The sequence below is a fragment of the Schistocerca serialis genome, chromosome 3, assembly GCF_023864345.2.
Source record: "Schistocerca serialis cubense isolate TAMUIC-IGC-003099 chromosome 3, iqSchSeri2.2, whole genome shotgun sequence".
Lineage (NCBI taxonomy): Eukaryota > Metazoa > Arthropoda > Insecta > Orthoptera > Acrididae > Schistocerca > Schistocerca serialis.
In genome coordinates, this window is record NC_064640.1 from 511,091,801 (window position 1) to 511,099,120 (window position 7,320).

Below are 7,320 nucleotides of genomic sequence, written 5' to 3' on the forward strand. Positions count from 1 at the left end.
TCAGTGTGATCATGTGATGTATCTGACCCCAGGAATGTGTCAATAAAGTTTCCCCTTCCTGGGACAATGAATTCACGGTGTTCTTATTTCAGTTTCCAGGAGTGTAAAATTTTCTAATGTAAGTAAGTTTACTGGTGACAGTATTTCTGATTACCATGACATCCGTCTGTGATTTGCCAGCGTAAACCGGCTCTACCCTGTTGGTAATAAAGGATCGTGATGTTTAACGCGGATTCTGGATTATAACGCCTTTCTCTTGAGGTTACCAGAAGTAAAGTAAATCTGTTTGTGCCTTTTAAAAGTAAATGCCTGAACCCATGCATTGCACCTGTCGTTCCACCATACCACTGTGGCCACATTTCCCAATCCAAGAAGTGTGCTATAACGGATGGTGTGCTTTGCTTACAAAATTAGTCACGGTGGGAAAAATGCGAGTATACTAAATGGTTAAGTAGAAGCAAGCTTCTCAAGCGGAGATCATGCAGTTCTTATGTCAGCAGGATGTAAAGACTCTTCTAGGCATCATAGCCTCGATGTAAGCCATTTTGAAATTTTCACAAATTCAGCAGATTTCTTAGTTCGAGAAAATCCACTGTGAAGTGTGAAGTTACCGGATAATTAGATTATTACCGTCATTATTACTATCATTTTCTTCATACCGCTGCTGGAACACTTGTACTTGAAGATCATTTAATGCTTTTTGGTCATTATAGAAGTAGTTGCCCAAGAACAGGTTCTTTCGCCCTCTACGTAGTCCTTTTCATGTTAATATCAAACATCAGCAGTTTCTAGTAGATTACATTAAAACTAAAGTAATTGATGAAGGCGTTACTTGATAGCAAAAACGCGCTCCATTCCTTCATTTACTTGCGCCTAGAAATGGCTGTCGAGCCAAGGTATCTTACTGTCTTCCCATATACATCCTTGTCAGTTCTTTCATATGATTTGGTCGACGTGACTTGTTTCAAGTTGTGTATGACAGATTATGTTTTAGAAAATCAATTGTTTTCCATTGCAATAAACTGAAAGATTTTCATTCTAAGCTATCCAAGTTCGAAATTTTCGCAGTATTAGATTAAATTTAATAATCGCTTCTGTAATGTAGGAAAGTATTTCACAGTTGCAAAACCCGCATCCGACTCATTGACCCTACACTTAGTCGCTGACCATAAATTCTAGCTCAGAGTGACACCAGTTTAAGTAACCTAACGTAGCGAAGACTGTTTGCCAGTGTTCTTTCTCACCGGAAAGTACGCAATTCACTCACTGGGCTCTACAAGTACACTGTAACAGTAATTCCTGTGTGTATGCAGTGCATGTGGATTGTGGAATTCAGTGGTGCTCTTTCTTCCACTTCTGTATACACTATGCCTGACCTAAACAGGCCCTTTATCACTACAGGCCCTGGGCAGTGCAACATCATACTGACAACAGTAACGTGCTTATACTGACATCATCACTGTTCGTTTTACCTGATTTTGTAATTATTTAAATAAAACAAGACCTTCCAGTGGGAGCCATTTCGCCCCCCTTTTCCTTCTGTGAAATTTGTCACTAAGCTTTTTGCCTTCCAACCAGCGAAATGCGGCAGAGTACGGCCAGTAAGCGATTCACAAACCACGATTTAGTGCCGTTAAGACGATTCCTTTAAACATAGCTGAAGGAATTTAGTTTCTTCTTAAATCGTCTTATGCAGCAACGTTCACAAATATCTCAAATAGGAAAAGCTCTTTATTCAGGTACAAAGGTTGTAAAACAAACTTCACACAGTTTATGTCAGATTGATCTTTTCGTCTGACAGCACTGCGTAGGTATTTTGTCTAAGAGGTATCACAAGTAGTGTTCCTGTAGCTGTGGGAATCATTGGTAGAAAACGATTTTAACACCAATGGGTACAGTACTGCTAAATATTCAAAATTATTATCAAACTATGTCTTAGTTCATCCACAAACTGAGGCGTATTTATAATAATGAAGCTGGACTGTGTATCCTTGCCTTCCTTGAGTGAGCATTGGAAGGCGTTTACTCACATGTATACAATACTATGAAGACTTTGAACGCTATAGTTAACGTTTCTCTCATAAACTAATTTTGTTTTTCTATTTCTTCTGGGTCTTCAGCGTGCAATATGTGTTGTAGATACAGCCTTAGACAAAAAAATTGACTGCCGTGTCGTTCACTTAAGGTGGAAAATACAGTCGTGCTCCCCTCAGAATTCTATGTCCGGCAATATGCTCGATTTGGCAACATTTTAGACTGCAACACTTCCCAGAGGAAGTCTTGACTGCAGTCTGAGTACATCACTCTTGACTACGAATGTATTCTTGAGGTAAAACGAGAGGCTAGCTAATACAACGTCTGGCTATGGAAAGCACACGTCGACAAAACTTTTATCGCCCCCTTCCCTCTCGGTGCGGAAGCTATGAGTGTAATTCAAGCGAATCTACAATATATTTCGCTTTCTGTTACATTGGTAATAACAGTTTGGTTCAACAATATTTTAGCGAGAGATTTCTGGCCGACCATCTGCCTCTGAACACCACATGCGTCTGAGTTCTCTGGGACCCGTTTGCTGCCTACCGGTAGGGGCTGAGGCACTGCGCTGCCTTACCTTCTGCCGACAACGTCTGCTCCACTTCTCACTCTCGATGGTGTAAAATGCTTTAATGTTGTTGAGTGGTGACACACAAAATCTGTCTACAATTTGTGTTTCACACTCAATAGCAACGGAGGCAGAAAACCGTTTTTATTTGATGAATATTTTATTACACTAGTATGCAATACATCAATGTGCCACAGAATTAACTTCATTGTTTCTGATACAGGGCACTATAATTAAAGCGTCACATCCTGATTTTTTCCTTTAACAGGAGATTCATCAAATAATTTATTTTTGTCATGGATTCATGTGTGTTAGTCAATGCACAGAGATTAAATACAGTGTAACGTGTTTGGTTTCTTTCTTTGGTTCCCTATGGTAAATGGATGCAAAACGTTGTGTCAATACCTTTCTGAACCTGCTCTATAGCTGCTCAGGCAAACTGTTCGTTTTGAGGTCCATACATTAATTAATGGAGAAATGAACGCTGTTCAAAAGTGATATTTAAAATATTCAATTGAATTTAAGGCGACAAAATAGCCCATATTTGAAGCTACCTAGAGAAAATGTCAGATGCTAGAGCTGCTGTTAGCAAATGTCTGCAAAGTGTTCCTAATTGCTACTGTGTAAATTTAGCATAGAGGCCCTATAGTAATCAAGAGGTCCATTTCCTTCATACTTATCACTCTGTCATGTAAGTCTTAAGTGAAGAACTATATGGAAATTCGTATCGTTGACAGTCGATTCGAATTTCTTCAGAGACTCTTGTATTGTGAAGCAGCTTGCCAGTCAGAAAGCCAAGATCTATGACCATTAACACAATTTACTGAGTCGAGCTACCGAGAGGACTTGATGTGTAAAGGTTTTCTTCCAGTTTCGTTAAAGAATTTTTTCTGGAGATTCGCAGCTCCATAAAATAAATCAGAAAAAGGCAGGAACACACTGTCCCCTGCCATGGTTAGAGCTGACGACTTATTGAGACGTCAGGACATGAGACACGGGCAATACCACGGGGCTATGGACACACTAGTGCCAGCACGCCACTCTCATCATAGTATTGGTCCCTCAGCCTCATAACGCATCGTGAATGTTAATAAAAGTTGTCACTTATGTGAAGAATAGCTTTTCTTTAGCCTAAAAATGGAATTTTCTGTATCAGTGTCATAGTTTACATGAGGATAATATGGCGCCAGTCATTCAGATACAAAGGGAATATCACGTGAATTTAGTGAGTCAAATCAGTCCCATATGCAGAAGTGATAGCACTGCCACAGTGTTGCCAAATGTTTGTGACGATGCTGCCAATTCTCAGCTGTGCTAGGAACAGCTCTGTAGCGGTATGCGAGGAGAATTCCATGCTCGAGTCATAGGAGGATACAGATAGGAGGCGCGGGGTTTGGTTAATATACAGGGTTTTCTCCTACCAGTTGTGTCAGGTGTATAATCTTCCATCATGATTACAGTTTCACACAAAATATTTACTAACAAAACACCTTGTAACTTTGTGACAAATGATTGTTTCAGTACAATAAAATGTCTTTAGAAATCAATTTTGCCCATCTGTCACGAAAAGTAAGATAACAAATCTTTGCACCTCGAAATCGATTCTATCTATGTGCAGTCTTGTGATCATACAAGTAGAATTTCATGAATTAAACGAGAATGTAGAAAAATGTTGGAGAGAATGGAAGCTATAAGAAACACAGTCAATTAATTGTTCTGTGCCACGTAATAATCAATTCATTTGAAGATTCAGAAGAGTAGAAACTAAAAGTTATGCCCCTTAAGACAGAAACTAAAGTGTAGATGCGGACGTTGTGCAGATCTGCGCTTTTTCATCTTCACTTCTATACAAATAATGTATACTAACCAGCGTATTCATTGCTTTCGTAACGTTTCCTTGTTGTTTAGTCTTCTGATGATGAACTGGATCCACACCCATGACTCTGATTGTTTCTTTGTATCCTTCCGTCTACTATCGTTGTGTGTTATTTCTCGGTGTTCAAAAAGCAAAATATTATGCCTGCTGCCACGAGGTATTAGAATAAGGTCGCAAGAAGGCTAAAGAATTATATTCAAAATAGACCGAGACGCCAATTTATCTGTCGTCATGGTGTTAAGTAGACAGAAATAGTTGGGTATTATTGCCTGCATCACCGGCATGCCGTTGTCATCTCCCCTTACTGAGCTTTTCATAGTGCCCTGAACACAAGACGCTGAGATGAATGAGTATGTTCTCTGTGACGAAACATCGCACATTCCATTCATCCTGATCAATTCGTTACGTGCATCGGCAGCAATGAGTGACAGGAAAGCTGTTGTGAGGTGACGAATAACAATAACAGTGGTAGTAATAACAAATTAGTCATCAAGAATGTTTACTGCATTACAGAAATTGTTAACGATTAACAAAATAGTCAAGAAAGACTGAGTGCTTAATTGGCGCACTGCATTGGTGTTCTTACCACTTTGTTTCTGAATTCTGTTCTGGTTGTTAGCGGAGGGAAAAGAAAGAACCCTGTAGCCATACATATCGCTAGTACAACGAGATGTTACCTATTAACTATCCTTGCACCTAGCAGCTGGTAAGAAAAACCGATACGTAACATTTGATTTTACTTAGTTAAGAATCCAACTACGTGTTGGGTTCGTATCTCCATCACAGAACTTCACATCATGCACTTCATCTTTAAATACATGCACACTTTGTTACTTGTGAATGGAGGTATATCAGACAACTTTCGTCGTTAGTTAACAGGGATGAAAGGGTCATGACAGGAGTCCCGCTATTTTACAAAAACTGTTGTCTTTAATTTTCAAGTTTAGATTTGGATACTGATATTGGCTAAAATTTCGGTAATTCATGACTCTTCATGGCTAGTCAGCAATATAATAAGATTAGATTAGATTTGATTAAAAACTGTTCCATAGATCGTGAATACGACATTTCACTATGATGTGGAACGTATCATTTTAATGAAAGATTCCTTTATATACCATGATTCAATTTCTTTACAACAATTTTTTACTCTCTCTCTCATTCTTTTTTATGTTTATCTCTCTCTCTCTCTCTCTCTCTCTCTCACACACACACACACACACACACACACATAAACACAAACATTCTTCTTTTATTTTTATTTGTTTGTTGTGCTCGACTATCGGCCAGGCACGAAAACGTCCGTGAATGAGTTTTTTAGTTTTGGGTACACTTACAAAACAAATATAAAAACCAACTATGAGAGTTACTGATTCACGATGCTTAGCTTGCAGTCAGTACTGAGTATTATTAGGAACTACGCTATAGTCCCTAACCCTAGTTACAAAAAGGAAAATCAGACGCATTACGTATTCCAGGCTGTGGCAGTTGCATCTCTGAGACGCCAGTTATGGTCACTTCCCAGCCCACTGTAGGAACACATCGGTTCGTCTTCTTCCTGCTGGTACTGTAATAGAGATTTGACCACAAGGCAAGGTATGTTTGGCAATTCTGTGATCGATGAGTTGCTTCCTGGTGAGCACGGAATTAAGCCTCAAAGTTCACTTGATTTTTCCTGTCATTTCCATTGAATAATCGGAGTTATTATCGCTTGATGTGTAACAAAAGATTGTAAACATGACAGAGAAATTAATCATCAATGATAGGTGTCAATTCTCTGATGTTATCTATAACAGTCTGACATTGCACATGCAGTTTATGGATTACATGCATGCAGAAAACTTGTTCTGACTTAAAGGTGTAAAAGAAGGTTTGAAGAAGAATAAAATGCCCCTACCACACGACAGCCAATTTAGAAAATAGTTTTCTGACGTATTATGGCACGATGGCCTCTCCCCACACACAATCCAAAAGTTTCGAAATGCATCTGCTGCCTGGCCGTCTATTAAACCTGAAAAGAACAAAATGTCGCAGAATTTAGCCCTTTTTCCACATGCGACTATTTTGGGTTGAGAAGTGAAGGGTATTATGCTCAAAGTTCCATTAGATTGATAACTTCATCATACAGCAGAACTGCGTTTTAAAAAATGTAGCAGTGAATGCACTTGAACTCGCCATGACTTATATATGGTTGGCAACACAAACCGTTACACTACTAGCTGACACGCAGCTATAGCAGCACCAAAAGTCAACTACAATTCCTCCAGAACTTCCGCATTCCACAGTGCTGCAAGATAATGCATATGGATAAATCTGGACTTTTGAGAGATACAGTTACAGCTTTTCTTTTGCACTGCACGACGTTTTCAACAAACAGATAGCCCAATAGAGTACCTCAAGTGGAAACGAACACTTCCTCTTTAAATTTCTGAATCCTACACGTTGGCAGTTAGGTGTAGGAGGCGGTTATGTGATTTTATTTCGGTGATTACAAAATAGAGTCGAATGTAAGCATTGGGTAGCCGAGGCAGCTAATTCATGGGGATTCGGCCAACCAAGTAAATGAATGTACATAACATGGTGCAAACCACTACGGGGAGCATGTGTGTCAGAATTCTTATCCAGTGTGGCGCAATGGCGTTATCATCGAAAAATAAGTCTCAGAGAAGAGGGTTTGGTGGTCTGTTGGATTGATGTTAGGTTCATATACTTATGGTCTGGGTACGATTCCAACTTCTGCCGATGATTTTTGATAGGGAGAGACAGACTCTATTCTCTTCTGTCTACGCCCAGTGAAGAAGGTATAATGGCCCTGTGCTCTGAAATTCACATTAAACATGAT